The sequence below is a fragment of the Oncorhynchus nerka genome, linkage group LG24, assembly GCF_034236695.1.
Source record: "Oncorhynchus nerka isolate Pitt River linkage group LG24, Oner_Uvic_2.0, whole genome shotgun sequence".
Taxonomy (NCBI): Eukaryota; Metazoa; Chordata; class Actinopteri; order Salmoniformes; family Salmonidae; genus Oncorhynchus; species Oncorhynchus nerka.
Window position 1 is genome coordinate 72384413 of NC_088419.1, and position 19520 is coordinate 72403932.

Sequence of the window (19520 nt, forward strand, 5' to 3'; positions counted from 1 at the left end):
ATAGGGGAAGAAAGGGTCAATGAATAGAGAATCTGGCCACCATTTTGACTAACAGCACATAGATTGCATTATTAATGTTAGTCTATTGGTGCAACCTAGCATTGTGTATTTACCATGACATGTTTTTTAGACATGTACATTTCTGATATACTTGTATCTAGTTAATTCTTGAAAGATATTACTTATACAGTGTCAAGAAAAAGTATGTGAACCCTTTTGAATTACCTGGATTTCTGCATAAATTGGTCATCAAATTTGATCTTCATATAAGTCACAACAATAGACAAACATTGTTACAACTTCTAACAATGGTGAGTGGAGGAGTCAAGCGCAGAGAGCAGGTAATTCAGTACGTGGATATATTATTCCATAGACTGTGGAACCACGACATGCAAAACACCAGGGCGCATGAAACAACCCGTCCCAAAATACAACAGACTAAAACTGTCCGGAAAAATACTGATAACACTCATACACTAGATAGCAGAAAACAATCCCGCACAAATACCCAGCGGGCCTAGTGCCCTTAAATAGCCTACAAACAAACACTAACTCAAAACAGGTGTACCCAATTAAACCCAATAAACAGAAACAAACGGAAAGGGAATCGATGGCAGCAAATAGGCCGCCCGAACAGGAAGAGGCACCATCTTCGGCGAGATTCGTGACAAACATAGTGTGCTTAAACTAATAACACACACGTTTTAAATGTTTTCTTGCCTATATTGAATACATAATTTAAACATAATTTAAACATTCACAGTGTAGGTTGGAAAAAGTATGTGAAACCCTAGACTAATGACTTCTCCAAAAGCTAATTGGGGTCAGGTGTCAGCTAACCTGGAGTCCAATCAATGAGACGAGATTGAATATGTTGGTTAGAGCTGCCCTGCCCTATGCCTTGCCCTATAAAAAACACTCACAAAATTTGAGTTTGCTATTCACACGAAGCATTGTCTGATGTGAACCACACCTCAAACAAAAGAGTTCTCAGAAGACCTAAGATTAAGAATGGTTGACTTGCATAAAGCTGGAAAGGGTTATAAAAGTATCTCTAAAAACCTTGATGTTCATCAGTACACGGTAAAACAAAATGTCTATAAATGGAGAAAGTTCAGCATTGTTGCTACTCTCCCTAGGAGTAGCAGTGGCCTTCACCATGCTCAAATGGATATTCAATGTCTGTTTTCTTATTGCGAGGCATCTGAAAACCTCCCTGGTCTTTGTTGTTTTAAATTCACTGCTCGACTGAGGGACCGTACAGCTAATTGTATGTGTGGGGTACAGAGATTAGGTAGTCATTCAAAAATCATGTAAACACTATTATTGCACACAGAGTGAGTCCATGCAACCTATTATGTTACTATTTACTCCTGAACTTATTTAGGCTTCCCATAACAAAGGGGTTCCATTTCCAATTTGACATTATGAGGTATTGTGTCTAGACCAGTGACACAAAATCTCAATTTAATCCATTTTAAATTCAGGCTGTCACACCCTGGTGTCGCCCTTCTTCCCCAATATCCCCTGCGTATTTATACTTGTGTTCTCTGTTTGTCTGTTACCAGTTTGTCTTGTTTGTTCAAGTCAACCAGCATTTTGTGTCTCAGCTACTGCTTTTCCAGTCTCTTTTTTCTCGCCCTCCTGGTTTTGAATCTTGTCTGTCCTGACTCCGAGCCCGCCTGACTGACGACTCTGCCTGCCCCTGCCCCTGAGCCTGCCTGCCGACCTGTACCTTTGCCCCCCTCTGGATTACTGACCTCTGCCTTACCCTGACCCTGCCTGCCACCCGGTACCATTGCCCCCCCTCTGGTATATTGACCCCTGCCTGGTTTGGCCTGCCTATTGCCTGCCCCTGTTGGAATATTAAACTATGGTTAATTCGACGTGGTCTGCATCTGGGTCTTGCCTTCATACCTGATAGCTGTAACACAACAAAATGTGGAAAAAGTCAAGGGGTATGAATACTTTCTGAAGTCACTGTATCTACCTCAATTACCTCGTACCCCTGCACATCAACGCGGTACTGGGACCCCGTGTATATAGCTAAGTTATCATAACTCAGTGTGTATTTATACTTACTTTTATTATAACATGTTAAGTAATGTTATTATTGTTATTACATGTTAAGTAAGTAATTCACTGTTAGTCTACACCTGTTGGCTACGAAGCATATGACAAATACAATTTGATTTGATTTGATTCATGTGATGGCCTTGTTTTTTTTGTAGCCTAAACATTTTGTAACATGTTAAGCTTCGCTCTCAATCTCCCTCCCTCTCCTGCCCTGTCCTGATTGTTGGTGAAGGTCCCAACTGCATGGTGACATTTGGGACCTGTCCGGTCACTACCTTCCCCAAAACCCAGCTGCAGGAGGGGGTGCTTTATCTCCTTTGCTTCTATTGCATTTGCATTTGTATTTATTATGAATCCCCATTAGCTGCTGCCAAGGCCGCAGCTACTCTTCCTGGGGTCTGGCAGAATTAAGGCAGTACACAATTTTAAAAACATTACAATACATTCATTGCAGAATTCACAACACACTTTAAGTGTGTGCTCTCAGGCCCATACTCCACTACCACTTATCTACAACACAAAATCCATTTGTTTGTGTGTTTATAATGTGTATGTTATCATGTGTTTGTATGCATGTGCCTATGTTTGTGTTACTTCACAGTACCGCTGTTCCATAATGTGTATTTTTAGCTCTCTGTGTACTTTTAAGGGCCAGCCGTGCTGCCCTGTTCTGAGCCAAGTGCAATTTTCTGAGGTCCCTCTTTGTGGCACCTGACCACACGACTGAACAGTAGTCCAGATGTGACAAAACCAGGGCCAGTAGGATCTGCCTTGTTGATAGTGTTGTTAAGAATGCAGAGCATCCCTCCCGGTAATTGGGCAACTTTTGCACATTTGTTGTCTGAGTGAGGGAAACGCCGTAAATTATGAGGACTCAGTGTATTTTGATAGATGAGACGCTGAGGATTATAAAAAAATGTTTTTTTAAATGATGTCATACAAGCTTTGCCAAACACCAGTCCAAATGTGCAATTCACATTTCCATACCATAAAACTCATGTACAGTGCCTTCAAAAAGTATTCACACCCCTTGACCTTTTCCAAATTTTGTTGATACACAGTGGGATTAAAATGTATTTAAATGTCATTTTTTTGACATCTACACAAAATACTATGTAATGTCAAAGTGGAAAACAAATTATATCATTTGAATTTTTTTATGAAAAAAAACAAGTAATATATTTTGATTAGATAAATATTTTTCTATTTGTATTTATTAAGAATCCCCATAAGCTGCTGTCAAGGCAGCAGATAATGTTGCTGGACCCCAGGAAGAGTAAGACAGTTATGTACAGTTTAAAATAGTACTTGACATTACTTTACAATACACTTTACCAAATACATTTAGTGTGTTCCCTCAGGCCACTACTCCGCTATCACAAATGTACAATACAACATCCATGCATATGTGTGTACCCTGTTCCATAAGGTGTGTTTTAATCTGTTTTTTGAAACCGATTCGACTGCTTGCATCAGTTACCTGATGTGAAATAGTGCCATGCAGTTATGGCTCTATGTAGTTCTGTGCGCCTCCCATAGTCTGTTCTAGACTTGGGGACTGTGAAGAGACCTCTGTTGGCATGTCTTGTGGGTTATGCATGGGTGTACGAGCTGTGTGCTAGTATATTTAAACAGACAGCTCGGTACCTTCAGCTTGTCAACACCTCTTACGAAAACAAGTAATGATGATGTCAATCTCTCTTCCACTTTGAGCCATGAGAGATTGACATTCATGTCATTAATGTTAGCTCTCTGTGTACTTTTAAGGGCCAGCGGTGCTGCCCTGTTCTGAGCCAAATGCAATTTTCAGAGGTCCCTCTTTGTGGCACCTGACCACACGACTGAACAGTAGTCCAGGTGCGACTAAACTAGGGCCTGTAGGACCTGCCTTGTTGATAGTGATGTTAAGAATGCAGAGCAGCGCTTTATTATGGACAGACTTCTCCCCATCTTAGCTACTATTGTATCAACATGTTTTGACCATGACAGTTTACAATCCACAATAACTCAACTTCTCAATTCCCACATTATTCATTATGAAATGTAGTTGAGGTTTAGGGTTTAGTGAATGATTTGTCCCAAATACAATGCTATTAGATTTGGAAATATTTAGGACTAACTTATTCCTCACTACCCATTCCGAAACTAACTGCAGCTCTTTGTGCCCTAGCCAAAGACTATTTCAACACAACTAAGTCCTCCAAACAGTCCTCTTCCCAGATCTGTATCTGAACATTCCTCACATGTTTACTGCATTTTTATTGACAGTTGAAACTAGCTATAATGTTGATAATCCAATCAAAACTTGAATTCATGTGCTTTGCTCTGTGTCTGTTGCTGAGCAGTTACTTTAGAAATGAAACAAACGTTGATACGAAGTGCAAAGAGTATCTTGATATTCAACAAATGCGTAATCCAACACGTTAACAGTCAACAGAGAAGTTCCATTAAAAAAAGTTGATCAGAAAATGCATTATCTTGGTTGCAAAGAAGTGATTGTGTAAGGTACATAAGTTGTTATCAGTATCAAGTACATTCAGAAGCAATGGACAGTCACTTTAACCCTAACCCATCATTTTTATTTTTAAAATTTTTTAAATTTCATCTTTATTTAACCAGGTAGGCTAGTTGAGAACAAGTTCTCATTTGCAACTGCGACCTGGGCAAGATAAAGCATAGCAGTGTGAACAGACAACACAGAGTTACACATGGAGTAAACAATTAACAAGTCAATAACACAGTAGAAAAAAAGGGGAGTCTATATACAATGTGTGCAAAAGGCATGAGGAGGTAGGCGAATAATTACAATATTGCAGATTAACACTGGAGTGATAAATGATCAGATGGTCATGTACAGGTAGAGATATTGGTGTGCAAAAGAGCAGAAAAGTAAATAAATAAAAACTGTGGGGATGAGGTAGGTGAAAATGGGTGGGCTATTTACCAATAGACTATGTACAGCTGCAGCGATCGGTTAGCTGCTCAGATAGCTGATGTTTGAAGTTGGAGACTTTTATCTCCCTCACCAACTTCAGCGATGTTTGCAATTCGTTCCAGTCACAGGCAGCAGAGTACTGGAACGAAAGGCGGCCGAATGAGGTGTTGGCTTTAGGGATGATCAGTGAGATACACCTGCTGGAGCGCGTGCTACGGATGGGTGTTGCCATCGTGACCAGTGAACTGAGATAAGGCGGAGCTTTACCTAGCATGGCCTTGTAGATGACCTGGAGCCAGTGGGTTTGGCGACGAATATGTAGCGAGGGCCAGCCGACTAGAGCATACAAGTCGCAGTGGTGGGTGGTATAAGGTGCTTTAGTGACAAAACGGATGGCACTGTGATAAACTGCATCCAGTTTGCTGAGTAGAGTGTTGGAAGCAATTTTGTAGATGACATCGCCGAAGTCGAGGATCGGTAGGATAGTCAGTTTTACTAGGGTAAGCTTGGCAGCGTGAGTGAAGGAGGCTTTGTTGCGGAATAGAAAGCCGACTCTTGATTTGATTTTCGATTGGAGATGTTTGATATGAGTCTGGAAGGAGAGTTTGCAGTCTAGCCAGACACCTAGGTACTTATAGGTGTCCACATATTCAAGGTCGGAGCCATCCAGGGTGGTGATGCTAGTCGGGCATGCGGGTGCAGGCAGCGATCAGTTGAAAAGCATGCATTTGGTTTTACTAGCGTTTAAGAGCAGTTGGAGGCCACGGAAGGAGTGTTGTATGGCATTGAAGCTCGTTTGGAGGTTAGATAGCACAGGCGGGCCGAAAGTATATAGAATGGTGTCGTCTGCGTAGAGGTGGATCAGGGAATCGCCCGCAGCAAGAGCAACATCATTGATATATAAAGAGAAAAGAGTCGGCCTGAGAATTGAACCCTGTGGCACCCCCATCGAGACTGCCAGAGGACAGGACAGCATGCCCTCCGATTTGACACACTGAACTCTGTCTGCAAAGTAATTGGTGAACCAGGCAAGGCAGTCATCCGAAAAACCGAGGCTACTGAGTCTGCCGATAAGAATATGGTGATTGACAGAGTCGAAAGCCTTGGCAAGGTCGAAGAAGACGGCTGCACAGTACTGTCTTTTATCGATGGCGGTTATGGTATCGTTTAGTACCTTGAGTGTGGCTGAGGTGCACCCGTGACCGGCTCGGAAACCAGATTGCATAGCGGAGAAGGTACGGTGGGATTCGAGATGGTCAGTGACCTGTTTGTTGACTTGGCTTTCGAAGACCTTAGATAGGCAGGGCAGAATGGATATAGGTCTATAGCAGTTTGGGTCCAGGGTGTCTCCCCCTTTGAAGAGGGGGATGACTGCGGCAGCTTTCCAATCCTTGGGGATCTCAGACGATATGAAAGAGAGGTTGAACAGGCTGGTAATAGGGGTTGCGACAATGGCGGCGGATAGTTTCAGAAATAGAGGGTCCAGATTGTCAAGCCCAGCTGATTTATACGGGACCAGGTTTTGCAGCTCTTTCAGAACATCTGCCATCTGGATTTGGGTAAAGGAGAACCTGGAGAGGCTTGGGTGAGGAGCTGCGGGCGGGGCGGAGCTGTTGGCCGAGGTAGGAGTAGCCAGGCGGAAGGCATGGCCAGCCGTTGAGAAATGCTTGTTGAAGTTTTCGATAATCATGGAATTATCGGTGGTGACCGTGTTCCCTAGCCTCAGTGCAGTGGGCAGCTGGGAGGAGGTGCTCTTGTTCTCCATGGACTTCACAGTGTCCCAGAACTTTTTGGAGTTGGAGCTACAGGATGCAAACTTCTGCCTGAAGAAGCTGGCCTTAGCTTTCCTGACTGACTGCGTGTATTGGTTCCTGACTTCCCTGAACAGTTGCATATCGCGGGTACTATTCGATGCTATTGCAGTCCGCCACAGGATGTTTTTGTGCTGGTCGAGGGCAGTCAGGTCTGGAGTGAACCAAGGGCTGTATCTGTTCTTAGTTCTGCATTTTTTGAACGGAGCATGCTTATCTAAAATGGTGAGGAAGTTACTCTTAAAGAATGACCAGGCATCCTCAACTGACGGGATGAGGTCAATGTCCTTCCAGGATACCCGGGCCAGGTCGATTAGAAAGGCCTGCTCACAGAAGTGTTTTAGGGAGCGTTTGACAGTGATGAGGGGTGGTCGTTTGACTGCGTCACCGTAGCGGATACAGGCAATGAGGCAGTGATCGCTGAGATCCTGGTTGAAGACAGCGGAGGTGTATTTGGAGGGCCAGTTGGTCAGGATTACGTCTATGAGGGTGCCCTTGCTTACAGAGTTAGGGTTGTACCTGGTGGGTTCCTTGATGATTTGTGTGAGATTGAGGGCATCTAGCTTAGATTGTAGGCCTGCCGGGGTGTTAAGCATATCCCAGTTTAGGTCACCTAACAGAACAAACTCTGAAGCTAGGTGGGGGGCAATCAATTCACAAATGGTGTCCAGGGCACAGCTGGGAGCTGAGGGGGGTCGGTAGCAGGCGGCAACAGTGAGAGACTTATTTCTGGAGAGAGTAATTTTCAGAATTAGTAGTTTGAACTGTTTGGGTATGGACCTGGAAAGTATGACATTACTTTGCAGGCTATCTCTGCAGTAGACTGCAACTCCTCCCCCTTTGGCAGTTCTATCTTGACGGAAGATGTTATAGTTGGGTATGGAAATCTCTGAATTTTGGTGGCCTTCCTGAGCCAGGATTCAGACACGGCAAGGACATCAGGGTTAGCAAAGTGTGCTAAAGCAGTGAGTAAAACAAACTTAGGGAGGAGGCTTCTGATGTTGACATGCATGAAACCAAGGCTTTTCGATCACAGAAGTCAACAAATGAGGGTGCCTGGGGACATGCGGGCCTGGGTTTACCTCCACATCACCCGCGGAACAGAGAAGGAGTAGTATGAGGGTGCGGCTAAAGGCTATCAAAACTGGTCGCCTAGAGCGTTGGGGACAGAGAATAAGAGGAGCAGGTTTCTGGGCATGGTAGAATATATTCAGGGCATAATGCGCAGACAGGGGTATGGTGGGGTGCGGGTACAGCGGAGGTAAGCCCAGGCACTGGGTGATGATGAGAGAGGTTGTATCTCTGGACATGCTGGTTGTAATGGGTGAGGTCACCGCATATGTGGGAGGTGGGACAAAGGAGGTATCAGGGGTATGAGGAGTGGGACTAGGGGCTCCATTGTGAACTAAAACAATGATAACTAACCTGAGCAACAGTATACAAGGCATATTGACATTTGAGAGAGACATACAGCGAGGCATACAGTAATCACAGGTGTTGAATTGGGAAAGCTAGCTAAAACAGTAGGTGAGACAACAGCTAATCAGCTAGCACAACAACAGCAGGTAAAATGGCGTTGACTAGGCAACGGGGCTGACAGATAAAACAAACAAGCAGAATCGAGTACCGTGATTAATGGACAGTCCAGCGAGCATCAGCTATGTAGCCAAGTGATCAGTGACCAGGGGGCAGCGGTGGATGGGGCAGGGGAGCTGGACTGGCGAGTGTTATCCAGGTTAAAAAACTAACAATGACTAAATAGCTTGAAACTAGTTAGCTGGTTAGCTTCTGGAGGTACTTGAGTGTGTTCTAAAAATTAAAAATAATAGCGATTCCGTATCACATTGGGTGAGGCAGGTTTCCGGAAGGTATAAACAAATTTTAAAGAAAATCGGGAAGAGATAGAAAGTACATATGGGCCACTGAGTGTTTGGGACGCGGCGATGCAGACGGTTAGCAGGCCTGTGCTAACAAGCTAAGAGTTAGCAGGCCGGGGTAAACAAGGTAGTAGTTAGCGGACCTGGGCTAAACAAGCTAGCAGTTAGCAGGCCGAATTAGCAGGCAAGGAGATAGCGAGGGCTAGAGAGTTAGCCTTTGGGGGACGTCGCGATGGGGTGAGTCTGTTTATTCCTCTTCATGCGGTGACATCGATAGACCGGTCGTGGGTCCGGGTATTGTAGCCCAGGAGTATGCTACGGTGGCAGCACAGGGGCTCTGGCCGGGCTAGCTTCAAGCTACGTGGGTGGAAACGCTAGCCAGGAGTAATCAACCAGGGTTGCGGTTTAGCTCGATAGCTAGTTGTGAAGATCCAGCTGAAAAAAAAAAATCAGTTTGCGGTGGGAACCTGGGGATAAAAAATAAATAAATAGGTCCGTTATGCTCTGGTTAGCGTCGCGTTGTTCGAGCTGGCGAGAGCTTTCCGAGCTAAAGGTTAGCTGATGACCGGTTAGCTGAAGACCGCTAGCATAGCTGGTGGTTAGCTGGCTAGCTTCAGTTGAGGGGTTCCGGTTCCGAAGTAAATATAAATACTTTAGGAAAAAGTAGCTACATTGGGTGAGGCGGGTTGCAGGAGGGTATTTGGAAGCTTAGGTTTAGCAAAATGTTTTTAAAGATATGCGAAGAAAAAAATTTAAAACGAAAAAGAGACGATATATACAGAGAGACGATACGACAGGACGACTTACTGCTACGCCATCATGCAGCCTGGTCTCAATCCAAATCATTGGATTACACCAAAAATATTGATTTGAACTTGAAAAATGTTCATGCTGTGTTCGATGTGGGTTGAGGCTGTTGCATTTCTAAGCATAAATAAATGTGACACATTCAAATCATAACTGATGTATTCCAGTTTTATGTTTGAGTTATCACAAAATATCGACCCTAGTTTCTTTCGTAAACGTTTAACTTGTACGTTTAAAAAGTTTAACTTATACAATCAAATAGAAAAACCTATGCTTTCAATTTTGAGTTTAAATGATGTTTAGGTTCATTGTGGAGTGCCTTATGTTGAACTACGTCGTGGAGTGCACCTTGTTGAAATAAATTTAATTTATTTGAAAAGGAATGACTTCTTGCTTTTCTGTATTGTAAGGTTGTTGAAACGTGCCAATATTAATTTTCATAAAATTTCTGTAATCGGCCTGTGTGTAGCTGGTGTGGAGGAGTCAGGCGCAGGACAGCAGATATGACGCCGGGGACCCCTCGATTTCCAGAGGGGGTGGAGGAACCTCCCGCACCTCAGGCTCCTGGAGTGGACAAGCCACCACCGGCCTGAGGAGAGACACATGGAACGAGGGATTAATACAGTAATCTGGGGGAAGCTGTAACCTGTAGCATACCTCGTTCAGTCTCCTCAGGACTTTGAATGGCCCCACAAACCGCGTACCCAGCTTCCGGCAGGGCAGGCGGAGGAACAGTTTTCAGGTAGAGAGCCAGACCCGGTCCCCCGGCGCGAACACAGGGGCCTCACTCCGGTGACGGTCGACGTTCGCCTTCTGCCGCCTCACGCCCCTTTTGCAGGTGCACATGGGCGGCGTCCCAAGTCTCCTCCGAGCGCTTAAACCATTCGTCCACCACAGGAGCTTCGATCTGGCTCTGATGCCAAGGTGCCAGAACCGGCTGATACCCCAACACGCATTGGAAGGGAGAGCAGTTAGTGGAGGAGTGGCGGAGTGAGTTTTGTGCCATCTCTGCCCAGGGGATGAACACCGCCCACTCCCCCAGCCAGGCCTGGCAATATGACCACAGAAACCTGAACTGGGGACCCCAATCAGAGACTATGTCCTCAGGTACCCCGTAGTGCCGGAAGACGTGAGTGAACAGGGCCTCCACAGTCTGTCGGGCCGTAGGGAGACAGGGCAAAGGGAGGAGACGGCAGGACTTAGAAAACCGATCCACAACGACCAGGATCGTGGTGTTGCCCTGTGAGGGAGGAAGATCCGTCAGGAAGTCCACCGACAGGTGCGACCACGGCTGTTGTGGAACAGGTAGGGCATGTAACTTCCCTCTGGGCAGGTGCCTGGGAGCCTTGCACTGGGCGCACACCGAGGAGGAGGAAACATTAACCCTCACGTCCTTGGCCAAGGTGGACCACCAGTACTTCCCACTAACGCAACGCACCGTCCGACCGATGCCAGGGTGACCAGAGGAGGGTGACGTGTGGGCCCAATAGATCAAACGGTCGCGAACAGCAGACAGAACGTACAGGCGCCCAGCTGGACACTGGGGTGGAGTGGGCTCTGTGCGTAACGCACGCTCGAAGTCCGCGTCCAGCTCCCATACCACTGATGCCACCAGGCAAGAGGCCGGAAGTATGGGAGTATGATCCATGGACCGCTCCTCTGTGTCATACACCCGGGACAGTGCGTCTGCCTTAGCATTCTGGAAACCTGGTCTGTAGGACAGAGTGAAAACAAAACGGGTAAAGAACATGGCACACCTTGCCTGGCGAGGGTTAAGTCTCCTCGCCGCCCGGATGTACTCCAGATTGCGGATTGCAGTCCAGATGAGAAAAGGGTGTTTAGCCCCCTCAAGCCAGTGTCTCCACTCCTTCAGAGCCTTGATAACAGCCAACAGTTCCCGGTCCCCCACATCATAGTTTCGGTCCTCCGGGCTGAGCTTCTTCGAAAAGAAAGCACAAGGGTGGGGCTTTGTTGGCGTGCCCGAGCGCTGAGATAGCACGGCTCCTATCTCAGCCTCGGACGCGTCCACCTCCACTATGAACGCCAAAGAGGGATCCGGATGAGCCAGCACGGGAGCCGAGGTAAACAGAGCCTTCAGATGACTAAAAGCTCTGTCCGCCTCAGCCGACTACTGCAGTCATACCGGTCCACCCTTCAGCAGTGAGGTAATGGGAGCCGCTACCTGACCAAAACCCTGGATAAACCTCCGGTAGTAGTTGGCAAACCCTAGAAACCGCTGCACTTCCTTTACCGTGGTGGGAGTCGGCCAGTTACGCATGGCTGAAATGCGGTCACTCTCCATCTCCACCCCTGAAGTGGAAATGCGGTACCCTAGGAAGGAGACGGACTGTTGGAAAAACAGACATTTCTCAGCCTTGACGTACAGGTCATGCCCCAACAGTCTACCAAGCACCCTGCACACCAGGGACACATGCTTGGCGTGTGTAGCGGAGTATATCAGAATATTGTCAATATATACCACTACACCCTGTCCGTGCAGGTCCGGGAAAATCTCGTCAACAAAGGCCTGGAAGACTGATGGAGCATTCATCAACCCGTACGGCATGACGAGATGCTCATAGTGCCCTAAAGTGGTACTAAATGACGTCTTCCACTCGTCCCACTCCCGGATACGCACCAGGTTGTAAGCACTCCTGAGATCCAATTTTGTGAAGAAGCGCGTCCCCTGCATTGACTCGATCGCACTGGCGATGAGAGGCAGCGGGTTACCTCACAGTGATCTGATTAATACCGCGATAGTCAATACACGGGCGCAGACCTCCATCCTTCTTCTTCACAAAAAGGAAACTCGAGGAGGCAGGTAGCCGCTGTCTCCTCCAGAGACAGAGGATACACGTGACTCCTGGAGAGTGTTGCATCTACCAGGAGATGTATCACACAATCCCTCCGTCGATGGAGTGGTAATTGAGTTGCCTTCTTCTTACAGAAGGCAAGAGCCAATCGGCATATTCTGAGGGGTTGTGCACGGTGGAGACCTGGTCTGGACTTTTCGCACCGATGGAAACCCTCACACACCTCCCTGAGCACTTTCATGACCACCCCTTGAGAGCCCTCTGTTGCCACAAAATATTGAGGTCATGACAGGCGAACCAGGGTAGGCCCAGCACCATAGGAAATGCAGGAGAATCAATAAGGAAGAGACTTATTCTCTCCTTGTGACCCTCCTGCGTAACCATGTCAAGTGGAGCGGTGGCCTCACTAATTAGCCCTGACCTTAGTGGTCGACTATCTAGGGTGTGCACAGGGAAAGGCATATCCACAGCAACAAGGGGGAGGCAAAATAACGGTCAGTACAATTCCCAGCTGGTCCTGAATTTCCGAGTGCCTTATGCTGGGAATGCAGGGAAAACTCAGGAAATGTAACAAATACATACGTGAGCAACAGGGGCCTCTGGGTGACATGATAGTGCCCTGCCTGCTGCCTTGACTCCCCCCAAGCACCGACCAGCAGTGTGCCCTCTGCGGCCACAGATGGTACAGCGAATGGCCCCTCCTCCCGTCGCCCTAAGCGCAGCACCTCCCAGCTCCATGGCGTTGGAGCGGAGGTGCTGGGGGATGGAACTGACAGGCCCCGATCCGGACGTCGGCGGGTAGCCAGCAGATTGTCCAGACGGATGGACAGGTCCACCAGCTGGTCCAACGTGAGGGTGGTGTTTTGGCAGGCCAACTCCCGACTGACATCCTCGCGCAGACTGCAACAGTAGTGATCGATCAGGGCCCTGTCGTTCCATCCCACGCTGGCGGCCAGGGTCCGGAAGTCCAATGGGATATCCTGCTCGCTCCTCATCCCCTTTCTCAGGTGGAACAGACGTTCACCCGCCGCTCGACCCTCAGGCAGGTGGTCGAAAACTGCCCGAAATCGACAGGTGAACTCTGCGTAATGGTCCATACGGCGTTGGCCCACTCCAGGAATTTGCCTGAGAGTCAGGAGATGAGAGCGGACACGCTCTCACGTCCCGAAGGAGCCGGTTGGACGGTCGCCAGGGATAGTTCCAGCTGGAGTAGGAACCCCTGTCATCCGGCAGCCGTCCCATCATTCTCCCTTGGGAGCGCCAGCCGAATCCGACTGGGACCGGGTGAAGGAGGTGTGGACAGTGGGGTCGGCGGTAGTGGGGCTGGGTGAGGCGCTGGAAATCCTCCTCCTCTCTCCCAACAATCCATCGTCTGCAGCACTCGGTGCCCTGATGTTGCGACATGGTCGCGTGCTGCTGGACGCGCTCCTCTATCGCCACATGGAGGGAGTCTGCTCCTGCTGACTCCATTCGAGGTGAGTGATTCAGTAATCGGCCTGTGTGTAGCTGGTGTGGAGGAGTCAGGCGCAGGACAGCAGATATGAGTAATGAACGTTCTTTACTCAGAATACAAAAATATACAACACAATAAACTAGCCCACAATAACGGACGGTATACATACAAACAATCACTCACAAAAACCATGGGTGTCATGCCCTGACCATAGAGAGCCCTTGTTTCTCTATGGTGTAGTAGGTCAGGGCGTGACTAGGGGGTATTCTAGTTTATAATTTTTGGGGCTGGCTCCAGCCTTCTGGTCTCTAGTGCGTTTCCCCAGTCCGGTGCGTTCTGTGTCTCCTCCTCACACTCTCCCTGAAGTGCCTGTCCCCAGCCTGGTGCAGCCTGTGTCGGCCCCACGCATCAGACCTCCAGTGCGCCTCCCCAGTCCGGTACGTCCTGTACCTCCTCCTCGCACTCGCCCTGAAGAGCGTGTCACCAGTCCGGTGCAGCCTGTACCGGCCCCACGCATCAGGCCTCCAATACATCTCCCCTGTCCGGTACGTCCTGTGCCTCCTCCTCGCACTCGCTCTGAAGAGCGTGTAACCAGTCCGGTGCAGCCTGTGCCGGCTTCACGCACTAGGCCTCCAGTGGGTCTCCCCAGTCCGGTACATCCTGTGCCTGCTCCCCGCACTCGCCCTAAAGTGCGTGTCACCAGTCCGGTGCCACCTGTATTGGCTCCACGCACTAGACCTCCAGTGCTCATTCACAGTCCAGAGCTTCCGGCGACGGTCCCCAGTCCAGAGCTTCCGGCGACGGTTCATAGTCCAGAGCTTCCAGAGACGGTCCCCAGTCCAGAGCTTCCGGTGACTGTCCCCAGTCCAGAGCTTCCGACAACGGTTAGCATTCCGGAACCTCCTACCACAGTCCACAGTCCGGAACCTCCTGCGACGGTCCACAGTCCGGAACCTCCGGAATCTCCTGCGATGGTCCACAGTCTGGAACCTCCTGCGACGGTCCACAGTGGGAACCTCCTGCGACGGTCCACAGTGCGGAACCTCCTGCGACTGTCCACAGTGCGGAACATCCAGCAACGGTCAACGGTCCGGAGAGTCCAGGCACGGTGTCCAGTCCCGCTCCATGGCAGGAGCCTTCCTCTGCGCCGGTGCCCAGTCCAGGCACGGTGTCTAGTCCCGCTCCAAGGCCGGAGTCTTCCTCAGCCCAGCTCCATGGCCGGAGTCGTCTTCTGCACCGATGCCCAGTCCAGGCATGGCGTCAAACCCAGCTCCAGGGCTGAAGCCCTCCTCTGCGCCGGTTCCCAGTCCAGGCATGGTGTTCAGCCCAGCGCCATGGTCGGATCCGGGGTCCGGGGGGGGTGGGGGCTACGACCCGCACCGAAGCCGCCACCGCCACTAGTCACCCCCCCTAAACCCCCATTTGGTTTCAGGTTTTGTGGCCGGAGTCCGCACCTTTGCGCGGGGGGGGGGGGGGGTACTGTCACGTCCTAACCATAGAGAGCCCTTATTTCTCTATGGTGTGGTAGGTCAGAGCGTGACTAGGGGGTATTCTAGTTTATAATTTCTATGTTGTGTTCTAGTTTATATTTTCTATGTCAGTGTTTTGTATGATTCCCAATTAGATGCAGCTGGTAATCTTTGTCTCTAATTGGGTATCATATTTAAGTAGATATTTCTCCCACCTGTGTTTGTGGGATATTGATGAGTTGTTCGTTTATTGATTTATTGTTTTTTCTTTAAGTTTCACTTTGCAATAAATATGTGGAACTCAACATCCGCTGCGCCTTGGTCCCGTTCTTACGATAACCGTGACATTTGGGGAACAGAGGGTTAAATAATGAACAAGTACCTTGGGGATTAAAACCAGGTGTGTAAAACGAAGACAAAACAAATGGAAAATGAAAAGTGGATCAGCAATGGCTAGAAGGCCGGTGACGCCGAACGCTGCCCGAACAAGGACAGGGACCGACTTCGGTCGAAGTCGTGACAATTTCAGTCTTATTGTCAGCCTTGTGCTTGTTTTAGTTCACATCTTGATTCTAGACATTTTCATCAAAGATTGTGTTCCGGAAAAAAGACAAAAATGCTTATTTTTGTTGAATTATTTAAACATTTCACTAAACTAGCCATGCTTAAAACTAGACAGAGAAGCTTGAAATCGATCCCTTTTCACTTATTTTACGATTTAAGGCTGGTTTTAGTCAACTTGATATTTTGTCTTATTTTAAGAAAATCTTACCAAGTAGGTTTATCTCAGTGCACTGGCAGATAATTTGACTTGCCATTTTTGACATGCCATTTTGGCAGTGTAACAAACGTAGCCTACATAACTTTTTTTTGGCAGTGGTCAGATATATTCTTTGATTACACCCAGATACATGTTATGTCTAATGACATCCCCAGTTTACAAAATAATGTTGTGTACTTTGATCAAACTAGGTAGACATTGCTTGGGCATCACATTTGAGTGAATTGATTGGGCATTACCTTTGATTGTCAGTCTCAGGAAGGGTATTGTGAGTTCAGCTCCTATCATACAGCAAGTCAGTCACCCTGAAAAAAAATGTACCATGTCTTATAAGACGCAATCCATTCACTGAAGGATTGTTGAGTGGATTAACCAAATCCCACTGCAGAGGTGTCAGGTAATGACTCTCCTAATTATACTTTAATTACATTTGTTATATATATTGACACCCTTCACTGCCTCTCTGGCTCTCTGGCTACCTCTCTGTCGCTGCTCACCATCACTCTCACTTTCTCTCCCTTTCTCTCACCTACCTCTCTCTCTCACTCTCTCCCTGAGAGGCGTTCAATGATGATGGCTTTCCCTCATGCTAGGCTAGTGTCTGCTCCAGTATATGGCCCTCTGTTTCTGTTCTGGTTCAGGACTTTCTATTCTTCCTATCTGCCTGCTGCAGTGCAACCATATCTTTATTTTAACAAATCTCAGCAAATGTGCCAAGGATGAGCAAACCGTCTAGGACTGGGATCCTAAAGATCTGCTATACTTCCTCCCTAATGTAGCATCATAGGAGCTATAGTAAACACTGACTCAGCTGAACCTATGGAGGCTTACAGCATATATTAACATAAAGAGAGAAGGAGAGAGAGGGAGACAGAGAGAAAGAGTTTGAGAGAAAGGGTGTGAGAGATAGGGTTAGGGAAAGAGATAGTGAGGGAGAGAGAGAGAGAGAAACCTTAATCTTCACTTTAACAAGCATTATGTTTTCCTCACCCAAACCATCGATTGTGGGAATTTTCATAGAGCTAGATGCCAGTATATTTTCTCAAAGGCACCTCGATGCAGTGAGTGAGTGGGAGAGAGAGAGAGAGAGAGAGAGAGAGAGAGGAACAGGTGCAAATGAGTTGGTCAGAAAGAGGCTAAACAGAGCAGCCAGTGTGGAGCTAGAGGAGGCTGTGGTGTGAGGGGAGAAATATTTAGGGGACTGGAAACAGTGGAGGCTACTTAATGAAAAGACTGCTGTGTTTGTCCAAAGCAGAGCTCTGAGCCTGTGTGAGAGGACTGCAAAGTCAGAGAAATAGAGACAGACTGGGACAGACAATAGACTCTTAGGCAGCTAAATAACCCATACAAAAGCAAATATAACTAAACAATTACAACTTTCCAGTGATGTCAGCCCAGAAGAAATGTATGGGTTTGTAGTAAAGGTGTGGGCCAGGTTTCTTCTTAAAAAAAATTACAAAAATAAAAAGCAATTGCTTCTTTCATTACTGGTATTGAACTTTGATTCAACAACAGGCTTTTGGTCTCTGTCATTGTATGCTATGTATTAGCTACAAAGCTCTGTTCAACAGTGCACCTTGCAGTTGTGGAGATTACATAGAATTATGCTGGGAGTTCAGTGCAATGAAGATACCTGCACACTGTCAGCCATGCTCAACTCATTAACAAAAGACTAAAATTATACTTGTAGTTTCTCAACACAGCCCTCTGAAACCATACATGCTTCTTCTACTCTTCTATCTATCCCCCCCTCTCTCTTTCACTATCCTTTTCTCTCAGAACCATGACATGTTTCCAGTTGATGAACCAAGCAGAGCAGTCTAGAATCAGGTTCAACTTGAAGGTACATTTTTTCTCAAAGGTCCTTCAAATGTCATGGTATTACACACAGTAATAACAGAGTTCTGAGTACTGATAGATGTGTTGTATGGTTGTTGCGGCAGCACTAAGTGAGTGATAATAAAGCTTGTAGCAGGCAGATGTTGTGGAGATGGAAGAGAGAGAGAGAGAGAAGCTCATTGAGTTCCTTTAGATTATTTTCATTCTCTGAAGTGTTGTGTTAAAACCAAATGGACACACACTTTAATACTATGCGCACCAGGGTGACAGAAATCCATTTATTTACTGTCACCAGACAACTCTGGAACTTTCTGTTTTCTCCCACTTTTCAGTTTATAATTGCAACCAACTCCTTGAGCAGGTGAGGCAGAGGCAGCATATTATACAATTGATGTAAAGCTGAGAGGAAGATGGAAAGTTAAAATCCATTTGTTTCCCTCCATGCTAGTGTTAAACACTGATTAAGACATTTGTCCTTAAGGGATGTTTTTTTTATCCACAAATTAATTATTGATGTTTTGGGGTTGTGCGATGAAGATAAGATTATATATTTTTTAAATATATCATATTGTCTGTGTGTGTTTGTCTGTGTGCCTCTGTAATGGAGGTGTTTTGTTGAACCACATTCACTTGATGATAACCTTGCATGAAGACTCGTTTTACGTCCCCAAGCTAATGCCTAGGCTTTGGCTCAGCGTACTAATACTAGTTTTGTGGAATACAGACGACTCAATGCTTTGCTGAGAACCCTAAGGGGGTTGGGTTAAATGCGGAAGACACATTTCAGTTGAATGCATTCAGTTGCATTAAACTGACTAGGTATCCTCCTTGCCCTTTATGCATGTGTGTGCGTGCATGTGTGCAGACATTTGCTTGAGTGGATACTGACAAACTGTCTGTCTCATTCTCTTTCTCTCTCTCAGTGTGCGTACTACTCCTTTGGCGGTGCGTTGTCTTTAGGACTGCAGGATGAAAAGGGTGAGAGAGAAAAAGTGAAAGAGAAAGAAAGAACGATCGAGAGACAGCTAGGGCCACACAGTATGGAGCTAGGGCCAGGCAGCTGTTATTTCCAGCGACATGTGGTGTGAAAATGATGTGAGCATTATGCACAGGCTTTCAGACCGGCCGCCCAAACCAATCACACTGAGCAACTCTTCCTGGGAAGAGGCTGGGAGAATAGGAGATGGTACACACCGTTATCAGTCAGAGCAGGGCCGCATCCATGATGGGAATGCTGTTAGAAAGAAGCCTGGTGGTAGCAGAGGCAGGGTGGGTGCTGCTGTCTTCATTATAAACTGTTCTGGACAGTCATTTTCACACCAATTTACTATGCATGACATTTGTGTTATCCGGTAGGGCCTTTCTATTCAACGGAGCCGTGTTGTTCCTTGAACGTCAAGGAGGGACTTTTAAAGGAATTCTTTTCTTATTAGCAAAATCTGCAAATTACATGCGTGTCCCTGTTAGAAGGCAATTTCAATAAATATTGAATAAAGATTGAAACAACAATACCATTATTAGAGAGTTTGTTCCTCTGTGTAGGTAAATGAAACAAACCAGAAACACCCAAATAGATAACATGAAACATGTGGAAAGCTTGGGAGTACCAAGTGTTCCCATGAAGTCATGCATGTCAAATAGAATCCTCACTCTGATGTG